The sequence below is a fragment of the Corvus moneduloides genome, chromosome 11, assembly GCF_009650955.1.
Source record: "Corvus moneduloides isolate bCorMon1 chromosome 11, bCorMon1.pri, whole genome shotgun sequence".
Taxonomy (NCBI): Eukaryota; Metazoa; Chordata; class Aves; order Passeriformes; family Corvidae; genus Corvus; species Corvus moneduloides.
In genome coordinates this window covers 5,541,144-5,562,864 of record NC_045486.1, presented here as the reverse complement: position 1 = coordinate 5,562,864, position 21,721 = coordinate 5,541,144, and the positions used below count along the sequence as shown (strand labels likewise).

The following is a 21,721-nucleotide window of genomic DNA, read 5'->3' as shown; positions in this document are numbered from 1 at the left end:
TCTTCTACCCCTTCAGCATTCCCCTTCTTCTGCACTCAAGTTTTGACAACTGCAGCAAATCTGAAGCTTTTGTCAGCTCTACGTACAGCTGACCTACCGAGAGTTTAGTCTCCAAACAAAGGCCATCACATAAAAGTATTTCCTTTCCTGACACTGCCCTGTAAACAGACTACACAGAAAACAAAGGACCAAAATTACAGTTTGCATGTATTCAATGTGCACTCTATGTTTTTCAAAAATTACTAGAATTCTGGAGGAATTATGGTTTAAAGATTTGTTGTGTTGCTTTAAATAGCAAAAGAAAACAAAAATCCCTCCTTTCTCTAACCTATATCATTTAAGCACAGAACTGTTAACCACTGCTGAAAGCACTGATGCATTATGACTTGGGGCAAGAGGAAGGCTTAATGCTTTGAAATGGCTGCAACCAAACAATAGCAGCTTTGCCCGTGGGTTTTCAACACTACATTGGAGGCAAATTGCTCAGCCTGTACAAAAACTAAGATATGCATTCTCCAAACCGGCCAAGGAATTGTTCCTACAGCTAAACGCTGTCATTCAGCGCTACTAGTGAGATACACAAGATAAGGATGTAAACGATGTCCAGCGACCTATTTCCTGCCCTGGCTCCCGACTGAGTCATTCTCAGCAAACAGTTTTAAGTATTGACCAATCTTGCAGCATATGGCGTGTGCTGCTTTATCTGAAGCCTGATTACAAATGTGGAGGTGCCAAGCCCAAGGCTCCCATCAGTCCTTGTGATGATATGGTGGTCTAAAAACCTTGATCTTTCTTTATCTCCCTTGCAGTGCTGTGTCCTCGGCTGCTCAGAAACCCTTAAATAAAAATACAGCTGCTTTATGAAAACTGTTGTCGGCAGACAAGTCTTCACAGTCACTCTGCAGTCAATTTCCATGTTAAGCACAAAAGCTGTTTCACTGTGGTAGTCCAGTTAGGAATAAACAGAACACGAGTCAAAACATAGTATTAGCTCCTTAGAGACTTTGCTATTTTATTCCTTATGTTTTGATATATAATCCAAGAGGAAAAGTCTGAAATGTGATTTAACCACATGGTTCTCACAGCAAGTGAGCTCAGGAAGAGCTGGAACTTTTGTTGTCATGTAACCAAAACACACAATGTTCTTCCTTCTCCATGACACCCTTGGAAGGGGTGACCAAGAGAATGCCCAAGGTTGGCTCCTGTCCTGGTGTGCCACTCCTCTGGGCTGGCTGTGCCACCCAGCTCACACCACAGACAGGCAGAGCCTGGTGCTGTTCCTGAGCTGGACCTGTCAGCTGAAACCAGCACAGGCTGGGAGGGGCACTGGGCAACACCAGCACTGCTCAGGAGCCATGCAAGCTGGAAGGATCTCAGCTCCTCTTACCCATGGAACTGGATTGGCTCCAAACACTAACTCAAATGTATTCCCAACAGGAATGAAAATCTACACAGAAAAGACCCAAAATTGGTGGCCTGAGCATGATCTCATTGTTAAGTCAGGCACTCCCAGTCAGATGAATAAAGTCAACATCTTTAATAAGCCATCCTCCCCCTGCAGCTTCACTTCTCCAGGTATTAAAGCTAGGCCAGGCTTACAGAAAGAGTAGTGCCACCCTTGTGGGGATGCTGCCTGGCAATCTCAGGACCTAGAAATCATTTAACACAAATTATAGCTCCTCTTCTACTGGTTTTCCCAGGTTGGCCTGTACAACACCACATCTAAATAAAAGTTTTCTCTGAACCCTGGGACTGTACAGCTCTGCATGACAGCCAGGGCACGCTGCTGCCCATGCCTCAGGGATCACAAAGTCCACAGCCCCAAGTCCCAGAAGACACAGGGATGCAGGGTGCTAATTCAGAGCCACCTTGCTGTGCCCAAAACCACTCATCAGCCCACTCTAGGAAGTACCACCAAGGTTTCCTTGGTTTCCAAACAGCCATGACTCCCCCCTCCCTTTTTGCTACTCTTCATATTCATGTAACTGCTGTAACACAGCATCCTGGGAGGGAAAAAAAGCAAACAAAAGACATTATAGCCAATTTGTATGGAAAATCAATTAAGTTCAGACATCTCATTAACCTTCTAACCTGCTTATCCCCCAGCTTTAATTTACACTACTGCTTGCAAATGGATTTGACACATTGGCCCACCACTTCCCTGGGAAGGTGCAACAGGCACGAACAGAGTCCTTGGATCCCAGAATACTCCATTTATCCAGGTCCTTCCCTCCCTCCTCCCTGCCATTCACTCAATGCTAAGAAGCATTGGAAGAAGAAAATAGGACACAGAAAATAGGCAAGAGCTCTTTCAAAATCATGTAAGCCCTGCAGCGGGCCTCCTTTTTACCTTCTGTTGCTTTAATTACCAGAAACTACGAGCAGGGCTGCCTAAACCAAGAATGCCCATCCACAGCCACATCAGCAGAGTCCCACAGTGGTGGCAAAGCCATGCTCACAGGAGTCTTCTCATGCCACATTTCATTTCCGTGCTGTCACAAGACTGAGCCAGACAACACACACTGAAAATCAGTCATAGGTACTGCATGGAGTTCTGGTTTTTATGTTATAGCACAAAGTCTAGGAAAGAGCCCCAATTTCTGTGCTGAGATGCATTCACAACCTTTACTCTGGGGATCTCTATAGCAATTTCATCTCACTGCCCAGAAAACATCCAGCTTCAGAGAGCAGAACCCCAGCATTCCCACAGGAAACCACAGAAAAGTGGTCACCTGCATCTTAGACCTCAGGAATTTGTTCACTCCTGTCATGTTTTCAGAGTTATGGAATGCCAGAGCTTGAAAGGTTTCTGTGCAATCTCTTCTAAGATGACATGCATATTTCTAATGAACTGATGCAAACCCTTAACAAGGGTTTTTACATGTTCAATACATCAGAATCAAACTAAAAGGATCAAGTCTGATGTGGCTGCACCCATGCAAGTCCAAAGGAATCAGCAAGATGAATCTTCCTATAAAACAGACCACTCCTTGAAATCCATGCTGTTGCAGGAAATATAAATCTTTCCAAGGCAAGCACTGCTAACTTCTGCAGAATAAGCTCTTCAAAAGGAGGAAAAGGAGCAATGTCAAGAAAGTAATTTTTAAAAAGCAGAGAACAAAAGTGAAAATATGTACATTTTTCTAAACATATGTTCCAGCCTCTGTATGAGCCAGGCATAACTAAAGTACTGCAGTCTTCCCCAGCCCGCAGACACAGCTCTCCAGCCAGTGCCCCTGTGGCTGCTCAAAGATTTCCCAAGTTATAGCCAAGTAAAAATTGATTAAAGCCTTCACTACTTCACTGCAGCTATTGGGAATCCAGCAAAAGTTACAAGAATGAGCTCAGCTGCTCTTTGCTTCCCATTAGGCAAAACTCTAAATAAAGGCAGTGCTTAAAGAACACAATCCCCTAAAGGAAAAATCAACAGCCCCCCTGGCAGCAGCTGTGCACTGCCCTGTTCCAGCAGAGACACAAATGCTTTCAAATGGATCTGTGCCTGAAAACCAACACAGTACAGAAGGTGAGGGCTGGACCCTTTTGGAGACATTGTTCTAACAAGCTCCTAGCCTGGTCTCTCCCTGGATCTCACCCTCTGGTACTCTAACACTCGTTTCCAAGCGCGATGTGTTCCACATTAACAGTTCTCAGCTGCATTCAGCAAGGCTGCCCTCATTTAGCCAAGGACCCACCAAATCCTATCTATATAAAAAAAGGCAGCAGTGAGGTCAAAGGTAAAGCATTATCTTATTCTACATTGTGTCAGTGTTAGGTTAGAAAGCCCAGTCTAAAGCACGCAGTGCTCAGTGTAATTGAAACTGATATCAAGTGCACAGGCGGCCAGAAATCTCATCCTTGTTATGCAGCAGGTCCTAAGTGGAGTTTATTTCAATTTAGTTCAAACCCATGGAATGGTAGATTAAGTGAAATTTAAACACTCAGGAAAAAGGAAAATTTTCTCAAAAAAGGTAGGTCTGGACTTAAAAATGCCATAGGGGGAGAGGGAAGATGCGTGCCAGGGCATCAGGTCTGCAGAGAACCTGTGCTAAGGACGGGCGGAGGAAGAAGGAGGCGAGAGGAAACACACGGAGAACAATACTGGGAAAGGGCTATTCTGGGCAAGAGGGAGAATGCGAGGCCAAGCCGGGCAGGGAAACAAGGGTAACAAAGGCAGAGGAAGGGCTTCCTCGCTCCGCACGGAGAGATTCCTGTCCGACTGCCTGCCCACACCCCTGACGGACCCTGTGCCGGGGCTGAGCCCAGCGCTGCTCCACTCCTTTCTCCGGAGGAATGGAGGGACAGATGCCCACACCCGCGGGTCTGCCCTGCTTGGCAGAGTGAAAGAGGCTGGGGATGCCACACGGAACGAGACTGGGGATGCTCTCAGCCCCTCCAGCCAGGTGCTGGTCATCGCCCCAGCGAGAGCAGGTCCCATCTGCGATTCTCAGCCCATCACTGCATCCCGTTGGGAATTTCACCCTCCCCGAGCGACCCCGGGTTGGCTTTTCCTGGCGGTCCCGTTCTCCTCCAGACCCCGAACTTGAACCGAGCGGTCCGCACGGGGATGTGCCCGCTCGTTCCCCTCGCACTGTCACGGCGGGGGGACCCCGGGCACCGCTCCCCATCCATCACCCGCCGGACCCCGCGGCCGTGCCCCGCATCCCGCCCGGAGAACAATGCGCCGCCCGCCCCCCCAGCCGGCCTTACCTTGGCGGGGGCTCCGCGGTGCGGGCAGCCCGGGGAGGGGGCTGCCGGCCGAGCCCAGCCCGCCCCCGACCCCGCCGCCGCCGCCTCTCCCCGCGCATCCACCCGCGGCGGCCCCGGCCCCGGCTCCGCAGCGCCCGCCCGGCGGGGCAGGGCTTAGCGCCGGCCCCGCTGCCCCCCGAGCCGGGGGAGGGCGAGGGGCAGCTCCGCCCCGGCCGCGGGGACCCCGCAGCTCCCGGCGCGGGGGGGACCCGGGGATCGCAGCCGATGGCGGGGGGTGCGCGGGTCGCGCTCGCAGCCCGCGTGTCCCTGGGGGTCCGTGGGCCCCCGCTCTCACCCCTCGGGGCGCCGCAGCCGCCTCCCCGCGCAGCGCAGGGGACCCGGGCAACTTAGAGCATCCTGGTCCTCAACTTCAGCAGGAGCCCGAGCAGGGAGGGACGGGTCCTGCCCTGCTCCCCACAAACACGAGTGGTCACCAGCGGCAATTCCCTGGGAAAGCTTCCCCTGAGCCGCCGTGGGTCCTCCCCCGCCTTTGTTTTGCTCCCAGCCGCAACCCACAATACCGACACAAGCCGTGTGTCATGTCCTCCGAGGTGATGGATGGTGATTTCTCCAGGGCAATGGGAAGGGGCTGGATTTGCCTAAACCCAGCTACCTCTGTTCATAAGGAGCCTTTGTCATCCTCGCGATGTGAAGCAGAACAATAAGATGAGTTCAGAAATACCCATGCTGGTATGTTACAAACAGGCTCCTAATTACCATATGGAAATGAGCTGCCTAAAGTAATGAATCGAAGCCTGGCTATTGTTTGGGGGGTGTCAGACCAACTGGAGGTGCTGGCAAGCGGTGCTATAAACCAGGCTCGCCGTTTGCAATAAACAGCAGCATAGTGAGTTCTGTATATCCCACAAAACAAATCACTGCAGCTAAAACAGCACTTGTGTAGTGAAGAAATTCACTCTAACATTTTGCAATGAATGAGTATGTTACTGTTCTTGGAGAAATCACACAATCTTTGTTCATTCATTTGACCAAAATTAAGAGGCTTACAAGAGCCTCCTAGGAAAATGAGGTTCTTTTTTTTTTGGCAATAGAATCATATCAAATAATGGCTATTAGCCCCAGAAATGCAGGGTCTTCGTATTTATCACATCTACAGACTGCAGTGCCAGACTACCTGGTGCTTTTCTGAAAGCAGAGCAATAAACACAGCTTGACTCCCTCATGTATTTTGCATTCATCTCCATCTCCACTGCACAGCATTCCCTGGCTGTGTCTCACCCATGCCATTTTATAGCAATGATCTCTTCATGCTCTCCTGATATTTGCTGCATCAATCATGCTAATGATGCTCATCCTCTTGCCTCTCCTCCCGCATCGCTGCCTTCACCTCAGGTCCCCCATGCCTGGTTTTTGCTGGCATCTGACTTTTCTGGGGTTTTCCTTTCCTTAAGTTCCTCTGGCGTTGTGGTTTGGGCACTGAAAAGTGCTCCCAGGTATTTCCTGCTGCCAGGAAGGTGGCAACGTTTGCCTCTTCGGCTCCAAACTGGCACAAGTCAAGAGCACTGCAGGAACAGCTTCAGGTCATCAGGTACTGTACATCACGCCCCATAACTTTCTCCTGTATGCTCTGCATACTGCAGCTCCTTTCTGCCTGTTTTACTACAAGTTTCCTGCATTCATGTGATAGCAAGTTTATCTGCTCCCTAGAAATACTAAATAGATTATTTTAGCTATGTATACCACTGTAGCAGTAGTCTCATCCCTGTCTGATTTCCAGATACCATCAACCACCAACTCCCAGTGAGCTCTGTACTGCAGAAGATGAACAACTACTAAGCAATATCCCTAAAAAGATTGTTCTATGTCACAAGAAATCACTGCCTACCACTTCAGCCATACCCTCCTTCCTGCATATAATACTTCATTAGGGGAAATTACACTGACAGATATTTTGATGTGATGTATGCATCCATTTGCCCTCCACAAATAATCCTAAATCAAAATCTAGAGGCAGAGGAGTGAGCTTCCTCTGAGCAGAAAAGGTCAGCCAATATTTATAATGGCTGATATAAATGCTCTTTATCTGGTTTATAGCTGTATTATAATAAAATCAAGAGGTTGTAGAAAATACTGCTGCTGCACCTGAACAAAGTGTGTGCAGAAAATGAGTGATAGCAGTGCACAACAGCAGAGAAGACCTTCCAGTGTGATTGATGAAGGGATGCAGGGCAAAATTCTTCAGTTGAGTAACCTCTGCTGGCTTTGCACTTGACCCTGAGACACCAACCCACACCAGGACCCCACTGTGGGAGGTGTCTGACAAATCTGCAGCAGCTCTTGTCCTCTGGAGCACAGAGCCAGAGACATGAAGGACAGAGAGAGAAACCTGAAGACATGGTTTTCCTGGGGTCTCACAGCAAGGCACAAAGAATTTCTTCCACTTTCAACTAAGCTAGCTTAGACTACAGCTCACAATATATGCCTCAGGTTTGGTGAGAAATTCCACTTCTGGTCCGTAATGGGGAGCAGAACTCAAAGTAAGACTCAACAACAAAGCCTTTTTGCTTTCCTTGTCCAACAGCTATTTACACAGCTCAAAACTCCAGAGATAAATGCATTGCAACACAATTAGTCAACACATGTATGTATCTGTTTCCTGAGGGTTTGCAGTCTGAAACAGAATTCCTGCATTCCTAGCCCTGCAAAATTATTTTTTTGGATATCAACTCCTTAAGTAAATCTCTAAAGGCTATGCACATGAGTCAGATTGGGGAAAATGGCTGAATTTATGCTACTTTCCTTATGTGAAAGGCAGATCCAGCTCTGACCATAGCTCTTTCCAAAATCCCTTTAAAACAAGGAAGGATTATTAATGTTTTAAAAGGTACTTTTCCTCTCTGCTGAGGTCCTCCACTGCTGCTAATCTGTACAAACTGCCAGAGTGGGTATCATTTATTATTTAGGATGAACAGTGCAATGCCAGGCTAAATGAACAGCTAGTCCAACCCGTCACAGCACTCTTCTGGGACACCCCAGTAAAGACAAGCTGTTTATGTAGCTTGGCACTGACATATACAGACCCTAAAGTGAGGAATCACTTGAGGAATAGTGAGGCACAGACTTGCTGTGTTTCATGGCCTCTTCACAGCCAACATTCACCCAGCAGGTGCTAGCACCAGGTACCCAGCTTTTGGGGGATGTAGGGGGAAGAATTGCTGTTTGGCTGACACCGAAAATCATCTCTCAGGTTCCTCTGGAGCTGGAAAAAGATGATAATCGCTCCAGAGATAAACCATTTCCCATGCTTGGAGGCCCCTCTTTGCAGCCCAACTGAATACATTCTTACACAAAATCATCCTGCTTAGCTCCAAATGCTTTTATTGCTGATTTCAGCTAAGTTGGATGATTTTATCCTAACACCAAGATGAGCACTCACATGGCTGGTGCTGCGCACCCGAGGTGGAGCACAAACCTCCAGAAGAAAATGAGAGCAAACAGCTTGAATGGGAAATGGGATCCAAGTGGTGGCATTTCAAATATGTTCGTAAACCTTTACAGTATGGGCACAAACATGTCAGAAACAATTCAAGGCAGACTATGGTCAGCTCCAAATTCCCACAGCCACCTCACAGGATCTCCAGGAATGCCACAAGCCACCTGTTGTGTTACAAATCTAAACCAGAATGTGAAGATTCTAAAAGATGCTCAATCCTAATAAACTTGGATGCTCTCATCGAAGATGTTTTTCCAGTTATAAGGTTTTCTCCCCCTTTTCAGAACAGGTCTGCTGAGCTGGTAGGCAAAGTCTTAGCTCCACACATTCCACTTGTGTAAACCGATTTCTCATTTTTCTGCTCCAGAGGGCTGGAGCCTGCAGGACAGGTAAGAGCTCCAGGTGGCTGTACAGTGCTCAGAGAGGATGACAGCCCGGTCACTTCTGGGCACAACCCTCCTCCATGGCAAAAGGAAGTTGAAGGAAAGGAGGAAGGATGGGAGGGTGTTTCCTCTGCTTCTCTAAAATGTCCTTGGGTCTGTTCCTCATCAAGACCTTTTGCAAGCAGAATCTATTTGTAGGGTGTGATGTGGTTTAAGTGAACATTGTGGAAGACAAGGGATTGCTGGCTTTTCTCTGTTTTCAGATTCATATCACTGAGTAGTCAACTTTTGTGTATTCTTAGAAAAGGAAATGAGGTAAATCAAATGCAGAAAGATAGAGTAAAATGATGTCATTTACCTTAACTGCCAAAGCACACAAAGTGTTGTTATAAAAATACACCAGCAGTCCTGAGTCCTGAGAAACTCTTTGTAAAGCCAACTTTAGATGTTGTGATTCAAGTCCAAGGTCCAAATTCAGCAAACACATTTGTAGATGCTTAAGCTCAGCTTTCATTTGGGCTCCTGGGGTATCACTGAGGCACCAGTGCACTCCTGATATTTGCACCAGCCAGGTTTACAAAGCCTGGCACGGCTGAAGCGTCTTCCTCTACATCTGCCCCATGACACAACTCCTGCTCTGTTTTCAGGCGTGGGTTTTTGTGTATTGTCCACAATAATTAACCACATTTTCCTGATCATTTCCTTTCAGTGCTTTAAAAAGCTGCTTGGTCAAACTTGCCTGATACCAAATTATTTTTGGGTTATCCTTTGCCTTAAATTTAGATACACTGATGTCATTCTAATGTACTAAAATACATAAATACATTACTTAAATGGGGAAAAAAACAGCATTGCTAATTATGTCCAACAGTAAACCTCTCAAATATTGCTGCACAATCTTTATTTTTCATTTAAACGGGGCTCTGTTCACAGATATTCTTCTCAAATACTATAAAGGCAATTAGAATTGGTAATGACTGTAAACACCATTAGTCCTGGTAATTTGCTCTTTCCTACAAGCCTGACACACCCGATGTGCCACTGCCAGTTTTAGTCTCCCACATTTCAGAGAGATGTGATGGTCTTTTCTGGCTTTCACCCAACTTTAGGGGCCTAAAATTTCAAGGCCAGGCTGGATGGAGCTCTGAGTAACCTGGTCTAGAGAAAGGTGTCCCTGCCCACAGCAGGGGGGTGGAACAAGTTGAACTTTCATCTCCCTTCCAACCAAACCTTTCTATGATTCTATGAAAATTATCTGAGTGAACATAAGCTTTACCCATGCCATCACCCTGCGCCTCCATTCTTTGAGCTTTCCATAACCTATTCCATCTCCCCATTTTGTCTGCTTGTATTGCAAATGAGATCCTGTCTCCTACATGCAGAATTGAGAATAGCTGAACTCAGAGACTGCAGATAAACTCTACAGAAGGACCCAAAGAATTTTCCAAAGTTTAGATTTTTAGGCCAAAAATTTTTCTAGTGTTTCTCAACAACAGGCAGTTCTTGAGGAGAATAGCAGGACAAGAAACACAGCCAGGTCCTACACATGCTCTCACAGACCTTTACCCATGCTCAGTAATACCAACAGAAGCTGGAGGCACGGGTCTTACTCCTGTTACAACTAAAATATTCTCACAGAAATGATGCTTATTCTGATGGCTGACAGCACAATCTACTGGGCTTTTCTTGCATTTCTCCCACTTCATTATTCAGCAATCCTATTCCTGTTTTCATAGAATTAAAGGCAGATTATGAAAGAGAAAGAAACACAAAGTGGCTCGTTGCAGCACTTCAGTCCAACCACCCTGCACTCCACCCTCCACAGCATGGCATCCAGCAGTTTGTGAAGGTCTCCTGGGCCCTGCTGAGCAAGAATGTGTCTTTCTAGAGGACCCCCTCCTACATCTGCAGCACCAGTGATGCCAGAAGAGATTGTGCTTCTGAGCATTTCTCTGCATCTCTGTGTATTTATGTCTAAATGGTAGAAAGATTTTACACTCATAGTCCTGATAAACCCCTGCATTCATTAGTTTTTTAAAGAGACACTTAAAAAACAATTCCCCAATTTATTCCATATCCAAACAGTTTAAAATCTGGCCTTCTAGTGCCAAGGGGATCTAGAGACATCGCCATGTATTGAAAAAAATCACTATTCCTTGTCTCCTCAGGAGATCCAAAGGCACATTACTAACATTATACATAAGTATTAGCAGCTTCCTTTATTTTTTATAAATGGATATAGCCAAGGGTAAAAAAGGGGGAGAGTCTGACCAGCCCAAAAGCTACACTCCTGAGTCCCAGTCCTCACAAATCCATCCTCCCACACAGATCCCCTCTATGTATCTCAAGCCCAAAATACCTCCAGAACTTCACTTACTTTCCTTTTCAGTCCTTGCTAAGCTACATATTGTGAACTTCAGCTTAGACCCAAGCATCAATCACCTTCACTGTGGACTACAGCAGTAGAGGAGGCTCATAAAATAAGAGTCTGGTGGGCTCTTTCATCAGTCCTGAAGCATCAGTTTCCTGGAGGCTCAGCTCCCATGGATGGGCAGGGCAAGATGCAAGGACAGCCACTGTACACAGGCCCAGAGTTGGTTCTGGGATGCAGGCCAGAAAGGCTCCTTGCAAGATGCTGTTTATGCCCTTAGCACTTCATCTCTTGGTTTCTCTTCCTGAAGAATATTTTACAATGTGCCCAGGCCTGTTCTCCACCACTTTATTGTCCTGTGATTTTTTTTGATCACTATGAAGGGCTGTCAGGTTTTTCTCTGATGCTTCAAAAAAAGAATTGTTTTACCCTTATTTTGGCTTTCATGTATCAGAGCCAGAGCTCAAGGCTTCTACAGAAGGCACATTTGAACTTCTATCTCCAGGCACACTTGCCAGCCATAAACCAGAAGCACAGCCACTCTGCTGAGTGTCAGACATATCTTGATGGCTACATGGAAGGTTTATGTGAGGGCTTTTTGTTTTGCCTTTCCACCAGCCAGTCTAGGAAGACACATTAAGATGGAAAACAGCATAACACTAGAGGCATTTAACCAGCTAAAAATATTACCAGAGGTCAATGGACATAATTCTGACAAACAGACTCCTGCTTGTTGGATCCTGTTTATTTGATCATAAGAGCTGAAACTGTTCCAAAGGGTTTTGTTACAGTGGTGTCAAGGAGAAATAATGACATTGAGCCCATGAGATTTGCTCTGTCTCTTCAGTAATGCAACCTAGCTCAGACTGTGACCCATTGAAAATGACTTGCTGACCTTCCATCAGCTCTCCCAGCCTCTGGAGTGCTCTTCAGGGGTACTCTGAAATGACTTCTGGTGAATGAGTGAACTATGCAATTACTCTCACACAGAGTCTCGGCCTCTCCACATATCAGGGGACAGAGCCTACAAACGTGTCCATCATGCAGCTCAGCTGTGACTCAAAGGGGAGTGATTCAATGACTCTATGTCATGCAGCTCCATGAAGATAAACCCATACATTTAGTGTTCCCCCCTGAAAAAACAGTGAAAATTACTATGGCAAAGCTCCCTTAAGCCACACTTCAGCAGCACGTTTACCCTATGATTCAAATCCCACCCACGTAATCCACACAACCTCAATAAAAAAAAACGAGGCTTACCAAAGGAGCTGAGCTCCTTGATGTCTCCAGACATTGCACCAGCAAGACATAGTCAAAATCTCATTTCTGCAGTGCAGTGGTGGTAAAAACACTCCACAGAGGTTAAAGAACAAATTAGGAAAGTGTTTGCCATGGAAGAATATGGTATAGGTGATCTCACCTTTGGCGAAGAGAACATCAGGGAGCAGAGAGGGCCAGCAGGTCCCTAAGGATGGCACAGAACATCACACCACAGGAGCAGGGATCCTGCCAGCCAAGGCTCCCCTTGGGTATCTGAGCAAGGCAGGGCCACAGCTGGAGCTCAGGTCCAGGTGGGAGTGCAGATCAGGAAGCAAATTCACAGAGGATATGGAACCAAGGTCAAGCAGGGAATGTGGTCCCTGTGGCAGACTCCATAGCCAAGCACAGCTGCGCTTCTCCAACATGACTAAGGAGAAGGGCTAAATGCCCCTGGCTGAGTTTAAATGGGCTCCTGGCCCATGGGAATTGGTGGAGCACTTGTTGGGGGTACTCAGGGTGGTTAAAGCTAATCAGGGCCGTGTCAGAGACCCTTTCAAACTGGTTCTGAATGACTTCCTACCGGGAGTTTAGAGCTTGTTGCACAGTGGGAATAAAGTCTGCACTTTTCTGCAAATATTCATCTCCACTTCATGACAGTGCAGATATCCCCACTTCCCGCAGGATGACAGAAGAGGTCAGAAAAGTGCTTGGCAGGGAAGATTTAGATAATACAGGAGGTGTGTGTGTATGGGAAAGGCAGGGGGACAGGAGACTGCATCAGGCAAAAACCTTAAAGCCAGCTCTGATTCTTAACCGCTGACTCGAGGGCACTGTGAGCACTTCACAGAGCTGGGAGGCATTGCAAGGAGACCACTTGAGTCACAGTCAGACTTCTTTTCATCTCTTCTTGCACTTGAGAATTGTGTTTAAAGCCAGAAGAAAGTTTTTGTTGTTTTCTTGTTCATGCAAGCTAGCACAGAAGGCTGGGTTTGATAGATTTTTATGTCTGGAAGAGGAGCTGCATTTACACCTGTTTATACTGCATAAACAAACAAACAAAATCTGTGATTAGACCACAACATGTCAGGGCATCCAGAAATTATCCACAAGCATCTGCCTCATTAAAACTTGAGTTACCTGGGCTTCTACACCTGTAAATTGTAAATTTTATAAATCCCACCCTGCAATTCCGAAAATATTATCCACTACCAGTAGAAAATTTGCCTGGGAAGGCACAGAAAGTACATGGGATCTCATAGCAGCAAGCCTTTAATTACCAACTGGTAATCACCACAGTGGTTAAATTGTCATCAATTCTTTGCTAGTTCCTCTTTAACCTCCTTTACCTGCACCCATCTAGTAAGGAACCTGGATCAAAGGACTACAAGTGAGGTAGTGACCCACTGTCCAGCATTTCAGGGGTATAGTTGTATCAAATCAGTTTTATTTCTTAGGTGCATGTAACATGTTACAGCTTAGAAAATGACAATTTCGTGTGAAAGCATTAGAACAGTTTGGGTCGCGTTTAGTGAAGGCCATCTTAGAACTACATTTCCTGCTTACTTAAGCCATAAAAGGTTCCCAAATCCAGTGTTCTTCACACACAGCCGTTTATTCAAATCGCTGACTACCCTTGCCACCCCTGTGCCACTTTGCTCCTTTTCCCCCCTTAATAGTAGAGATTTTTCCAGATATGGAAATTGTTGTATCTTAATCTTAACTGCACCTTGATTTGTATTCACCAGAGCAAGTGGATAATCCACAGGAGCCTATGCTTAAAAATCATTGCTAAAGTCAGGGCAGCCAATGCAGATGGCTACAGAGCAAGGATAATCTCTGGGTGAGTTTCATCCATGGCCATAACAGCCCAGTTACAGAACATCCACAGGAACCAACAGGCCAAGAGAGGCATAAACAAACAAACAAACACAATAAATTGGATACCCAGCCTGCCAGCAGATTAAGTCAAGAAGGAGTATTAAGTTGTTTGGGTTCTCATTTAAAAATAAATAAATTGACTCTCCCAGTCAATCTGCTTAATGTCTGATTGACATTAAGTAGATAAGCAGTGATTTAACCTTATGGGGTAGATTTCTTCCCATGATGCAGAGGTCATGTCACACTTGGAAGATGACAAAGTGAATTTTGTAATTTCCTGTCCTGCCACAGGCCAGCTCTGTATTTGCTGGGAGATGAGGGTGCTCCTTGTTTTTGTGTTTCAGATGCTCCTGGGGCATTCTGAGAGGTACCAGCAGAGTGGAAACAGCAGTGCTGTAAATAATTCCATGCGGGGAAGAGCTGCCTCATTTAAGGCAACATAGAAAGGTTTAATGTGGGATATATTCATCTGGTCACTCAGCATTTCCCATTCTTGGGAGCCACTCTCCACAGCTCCTTGTACTGCACACCCTCACTGGCTCCAGTAGTGCCAGCAGAGCACAATGTGCCAAATGATCCAATGCCACAACAGCCCCCAGGTTTGCTGCACTGTGTTCTATTGTGTTGATTTATCTTTCCATTTCTTACAGACTGATTGAGCTCAAACTGGCTCGCACAGCCACGCTTCCCCAGCCACTTGCCAGGTTCTGCAAGAGGTTGTTTTTTGTGTTGTGTTCAGATGTCAGTGCAGGTCCCTGCACCCGCTCCTGCCTTCACCCCTGGGTCCCAGGGGATGTCCACTCTCGGTTCCTTCCAGGACTGGGCATCTCTTCTGCCATCCCCTTGCCCCTCCATGCAAGATTAACACATGCAGCACCCTTTCCTCATTAGTTTTGCCCTCTTACCTCTCCCCTCCCTCCTGAAATAAGTAAGTACTAAGCCCAAACTGGGAGGTTTGGAATGCATATTATGGCCTTTGAGCATTTTGTTTCCTGGGACACAATTTTCTAATTTTGTGACAGAAGGTGTTTTTTTAGTGCTATTGACAGCTCTATCCACAAAATCAAAGCACCTTAAATACATCGTTAAGATTTTCCTCTGTTGACAGCTGATGGTCCCCAATGCCAATAATAAAGAGATCAGCACAATCCAGTTCAATCCATTAACTTACTTAAATCGTCTCTGATGCGGATGGCAGGCAGGCCAGGCACCCTCAACACCTGCTGAGGCAACAGCCAGGACAGTTGTGCCATCCAGCTGTGCTAGGAGTTTTTTCAGACTGAAGCAGGTTGGTATTTCTGCACCTTCCAATGTTTGAACCAAACTAGTCAGACCAGAGCTGCTGATGTCCCTGGCTGTGCAGGGAACTTGCTGCCACTGAGCTGCAGCATCTCCCTCCTCCTGCTCCAGCACTGACACTGGCCCAGTGGCAGCAGGCTGAATCTTACAGCACAACTCCACTAAAAACATTGGAATTAGGCTACATCCCTGTGTTTCTCCCACAGCTCCTCAGGAAAGCATTCCTGCAGGAATCCCCACTGCTCTGCTGCTCTCTTTCCTCCGCAGAGCAGTTTTTGATGGCATTGAGCCCTCCTGCCCCCGGCACCCCCCAAGTTTTGCTGGCTCATGTAAACACCCTTCCACTTCCATCCTGCTTTCCTGGCTCAGCTGCCACTTTCCATCTTATCTTAAAGCCTTTTAATTCCAATGTTATTCCCTCACTCTCTCCTGTAATTCATTCAGCACACAGCTGCAGAGATACGAGTCCCTGCTCTCCCCTCTCACTTTGCTCTGCAGATAGTAAAGGTGTTTTTACATCCTCACATTTGTCACCAGGGAATGTCTCTGATTCATTGCCAGGTCACCTCTGCAGCCTCCCCGTGTCACCCTGCTGCAGGCTGCTTGTGAACCAGCTCCTGAGGGGCTGTGGCTGATAACACAACATAGCACTTCGGGGTGCGTCAGCAGCGTTTGGGCTGTCTCAAAAGTGGTGATTTAGGAGCTGACTGAAAGAACTTCTGCCTCTACACTGCAAAGGGAAGCATGATGTTGGGTCATGCTGTCGTTTCTCATCCCAAGGAGCCCTAAAAATCCTATTTGTGCCATTTCTCATGGAGCAGGGATTGCCCCTGCACTTCAAACATCACACACTTGGATATCCAAGTTTCTAAACCTCACATAGCCTGTAAATGACACCTAAACACTCCAGCCTACACACAGGAGGAAGCAGACACATTAAGTGACAGAGGACAAGGAACTCTGGGGTGTGGAAGGCACAAGAAACACTGTGGACCTGCTTTGCTTTAAGAAGCAGTGATGGAAAATCTGGGAGAGGGCAAAAGAAAAGCTGTTGCAGAAAGAGTTCATTTAAGCCTCATAGGAACAGAAGTCTTATTCATAAAGCATAGAATCATTCAGGGCCAGAACTGCCTAATTTGGAGAGGGCCAGGAGTGTGCATGCCTACAGCATCACCTGGATTCCTATGGAATGGTTAGGGTTAGGGTTCCATCAGGGTAACTGCAGCAGAGACCCGAGGTACGCTCAGCCAACAGAGCACAGGTCTGCTCCTGCCATCTGTGTATCCCCTCAGAAAGGCTTGGAATTTGAATTTCAAATGTCAAATGTCTACAGTGACTGGGTCACCAGGAAATTACTAAGCAAGAAACATTTGTGAAAATAATTTTGTAATGTTTTAACAATCACTGTAACATTTGGGTAAGAATTCAACCTGTTGTCAGGCAATTTGCAGGTGGAAAGGGATGAATAAATTATTCCCTGTGACTTTTTTTTGCCCAGACTATTTCACAGCTGTTAGCCGAAATTCCAAACCACTTATTTTTGTTTAACATCCTAACAAAAGAAATATAATTCAGGCTTAATGCCCCTAGGAAATGTGTCCTGTGATGAACCTCTGTTGCCGAAAATCATGTAATGTGTCTTCAATCACGGAGTCTTTGGAAGAACTTTTGCTTCCCAGCAACTGCAAATATCAAGAGGAGAATTTATTCTGGATGTTGTGTTTCTAAGCTTAGCAAATCAGGGATGAATTTATTTTTCTGCAACAAAAAACCCTCCCTTTCTTTCTGTAAAAATTCAATTATTTACAATGTCTTGAAGGCAGCATAGCAACAATAAAGATCAAGAAAGAAACCAAGGCAAGTGTGGAAATTTCCATCACAGAGACAGGTTCCCTTGGACAGCCAAGGACATGATTTGTGGCCGGCTGAAAAAAATACTTTGAGAGGCACTACAAAAGCTCTCGACTTGCATGCTTGAGGAGCTGAAATTGCCCCTTTCTCCTCCCTCTTCTCCCCACTGTACTTCATACAGTGTTTAATTTCAAAGGTCCTCGGGGGCCTGGCCTCTGGCACCGTGACTAAAATGAAATGTTCTAGCTGGGAGCTGAGGAGGGGGAGACGGGAGGGCCGGGGAACAAAGCCCATGGGCTGTGCTGTGGGGCACCGCTCCGGCATCACCGGCTGCAGACAGCTAATTAACAGTAGACGCAAGTAATTAACAGCCGTGAAGCCAGACAGCGTTGCCTGGGGACCTCTAAGAAGCAAACCCCGCACGGAGCAGTGGGGTCTGTGGGTGCGTGACAAATGCTCATCCCAAATGATCGAAGCTCTGTCTCAGAGGGCAGAGCTGCTCCTGCCAGGATGCTCCTGCTGGGCGTCACCAGCAAACGCCAGCGCGGCTTTTGTAGCACGGCTCTGTAGACACCGAAGTTGTTAGAGATGGCACAAACCTGTGCTGCCCTCTTCATTCTTTTCCTATTATGTCCCTTTACAGCTTTAGGAGGTAGAAATTCCTTCACTGATGGAAACAGGGAGTGGGTTTTGCTCACAGCAAAGAGTAACACAGGAAAACCTGTGATTTCTCCCCAAAAACCAGGCATGGTTTATCAGCTACCGCCTGGGCATGCTGGTGGCTATCTCCCTTCCACACACCTGAGTGCCTCAGCAGATGGGGCTTTCGGTATTTATGACTTTTATAGTGTAATGCTTCGGTGAGAAATTTAAATAAATTACAGCCCTGTAACACAGACAATGTTTAGTTTTGATGCTACACAACATGAAGTTGTGTCCTTAGAGCTTTATTCATCCAGATGGATGGGAACTCAGTCCCTGGGAGGGCACCCAGCAGACTCAGCACTCCATGAGACTGCTCATCCTCGAATCCCAGCGCAGGGGATCCTCCAATAAGCAGAACAGCACTGTGATAAAGCCAGATTTGCTACCTGATCACCTGGCATGACTAAAAATGGTGTATGGTTGGAGCAATTTACCCAGAGGTGAACAAGCTGAGAACCTCCTGGTTCACATCCCTGTCCTCAGCTGGTGGTGCTGGACAGCAAAGAAACACACAAGGTGTGTGCTCAGCATCCTCAGAGACAGACAGACTTGCACTTGCTAAGAAATAGGGACAGCTTATTAATGTAGATAGTTCAGCTATGGAAGGGAATGCTACCTTTAAAATTCCTTTGGGACTGACTAAAAATGCAGCCTCCCTCCAGAAACCTCCATCTATTCATTTATCTCTTCGCCAGGGGCAGCACAGCTCAGGGTGGGACTAAACGTGCATTCTGCAATTGATACAGGGCTAGTGAAACCTGGCAGAGCCAGTGGGGCTGATAAAACAGACCCTGACATCAGAAATCCACAGTATCCCCATTGAAGTACAAATTGCTCTTTGCATGCTCCATGATCATATAATGCAGAAAAGTTCATTTTCATTAGTTTGCAAATAGCTTGTAAGAGTAGACATTTCCTCTTGCATACTGAATACTTGGAATATTTGCATATTTAGGTAATGACAATATTTTTTTTTTGCTATAGCTTTGCCTGTGGTCATAAATCCATAATGCACTTCAAGGCTTTATTGTCCCCCAAAATGTTATGTGCTTCAGTTTTTCCAAGTTATGAGCATGCATCTGCAATTCCTTAAGCCACTGAGCAACACATTTTCCATTTCACAGCCAGTATCTTTGTATGACCTCTTTGGTCTAATGACTCAAACATATTTCATAAATTATTAACAGAGATTACATTATTGAGAGAGGAGCTGTGTAATTAGTTGAAAGAGTGCTCAGAATTGGGGTTGTGGGGATCTTCTGAAATCAGAATGAAGGTTGTCAGGAAGACTTCACAGGAGGAAGCAAAAGAGCACAGAAAATTTAAACCTGGCATATTTTCAGATAACTCCCCCCACATTTTCAGAGAAAAAAATGAGCCGTGGTTGCAGCTCATGACTCCTTCTGTGAATTTTAGCTGTCAGATGCTTTAGCAACACAAATCTCCATCTCTCTCTGGCCCTCTATAGGAAATACAAGTCTTGAGGGAACTGGGACTTCCCTGTCCAGTGCTGCGAAGATGCTCCCTGTGCATGGGTGCAAAGGCTGGGATGTGGCAGATGGACTGGCAGGTGGGTCTGAAGGACATGTACCCCAGTTTGGGATTAGCTGGTCCAGAAGGGACCTGCTGCCCCTGCACTGGTGTCCGCACTTTTAGAGTTATCTCTGTAGCACTGATTTTCTTTCTTGCATTTTTCATACCCTTTGCCTTCTCCAGCTTTAAATGTCTCATAGCAAATGGGTTTGCTGAGCCCATGCAGCTTTAGTTTTGTCTGAATCTAACCAGTGAGCTGTAACTCTTAAAGTAATAAACATTATTAGTGTTCTGATAAACGAGAGCAGTGTGGCAGAAAAAGCCGTCCATTCTAACCCATGGAAGGGCTCAGCTTCAATCATATCTTATTACTTTCAGTGTATTCAATCTTCATCTCAAATCATTCAGTGGCAGTTCAATCAATACATCAAAATCAGGCACAATTCCTGTGCTTAGGGAACAGCTTACATCAGAAGTGGTTTCTGGGTTGTGTTCTGGAATCAGGCAAATAATTAAATCAAAGAATGAGCAACAGGAACACTCCTGAAGGAACCTCATTATTTTCTTTACGATTTATCTACATTTCCTGTCCTCAGTTTGTGCATAACACTAGGCTCCAAAAAATCTGTCAAATCCTTTCCACACATTAATTCTGAAGGCATCACTGCAGTCCAGTTAAGTGCTATGGATACACCTCTGAGCAGGGACAGGGGTTACCATTGCCCACACTGGTCACTGCTTTATTGGTTTTGCTGTTTTAAGACTGTAAAAATCTTACCTGAAATTCAGGTCCTAGCTCTTGGCTTATTCGAAATCATAACCCAATGGCTGCTTTGAAAAAGGTGTCATTAAAAACATGTCTAAGTTCCAGCACTAAGCTGTAAATAGTCCTGGACTCCAGAATCCTTTTTCCTTTTGTATCAAGGCAATATCGTGCTTTTTTCCCAGCACTCTTCAGGAATATTTTCTCAAATCCTGATTTCATCATAGTCAAAATATTAGTTTTGTTGCCTTCTTCGCCTATTTTCATGCATATCTCTTTATTTTTAGTACACTGTAGGTTAGGAACACTATTATATAAAAGGGTCAAAACAAATGTAGTCAGTTGTGGGAAATATTTACTTGTGATGAAGGGCTCTTTTTTTTAATGTATTCATAATTCTCCTTTCAAACAGAACAGTGTGTTGTCCTGGTGTGATCTCCATGTAGCTGTGCTGAGAAGCCACTGGGAGCAGACTTCACACAGGAATGGAGAAGAGCCAGTCCCAGCCTGCACTGAGGGGTTTTCAGGTGGCAGGTGCCTTGCTCCAGCATCCCACATCTTCCCTCCAGACAAACATATGGGGAGAAGCACATGTAATTGCAGTCAGTGGAGCACTTAACCTTGACTTGGATTTGTGGTAAAATAAGCCTGATCCAATTTCCTTGGTGAACTGAAGAGCACTGACGAGAATTCCACGGTGCAGCCAGAAGGAAGGTCTCCTCGCTTCCCACAGCAGCCCTGGCTGGGATGATGGCTCGTTTAGATTGTAGATGCCTGTGAGAGCCCTGTTCTGAGAAGGTGGTTGAATGGTGATAAACAGGCAAAGAAACAGCTGCTGGAGGCAGGGCTGTGTCACTGTGGGTTATGTGGTGCCTCTGTACCTGCCCCAGGAGCAGCTCCTTCCACACGCTGGGAATCACTCACAGACCTGTGATCACTCCCCAGCTTAAACCAGGGGCGAACAAGCCACGGGTATCAGTCTTTCACTGGAACTTCATGAAACTGTCACTGACTTAATGAAATTGCCATCTCTCCACTGACTTCAAAGAGAGATGGGCTGGGGCCAGCCCTCAAGTTACCATCAAATTACAATAATCCCATTCTTCATTTGATCAGATTTCCTCCTGTGTTTTCAAAGGTGACAGAGAACACAAGTACCTGAATTCTTTTGAGATCAGGTCACTTGCTTGAAGTAATTTTCTTCTGCGCTCTGAATTTTTCTTGTCATCCTCGGGGAAGAGCACTGACTTCTTTTTTTTCTTTTCCCCCAGTATGTTACGCTTTTTTTAATGTATCAGATTATGCATCCTAAGAAAGCTTAGCAATAGACCTTGCATGTGGGGCACAGGTTGGCCTCCAGCTGTGCCAGCATGTGCTATATTAGAATTGTTTTCTGCTCTATTACAAAGAGAAAGATGGGGCCTGTCTCAGAGGGCACTGATGTGGCTATAATGTGCTTAAACTGGTTTTTGAGAATA

At 46.0% G+C, this 21,721-nt stretch overlaps 1 protein-coding gene across 1 annotated transcript in view; it reads right to left on the bottom strand.

The window, feature by feature from the left end:
* Positions 1-4,777, bottom strand: part of FRMD4B (FERM domain containing 4B) — a 125,672-nt gene extending 120,895 nt beyond the window's left edge. The window contains exon 1 of the mRNA XM_032120816.1: positions 4,708-4,777. The gene's annotated coding sequence lies outside the window, so the exon portion shown is untranslated. The remainder of the gene's footprint in view (positions 1-4,707) is intronic.
* Positions 4,778-21,721: the final 16,944 nt, after the last annotated feature.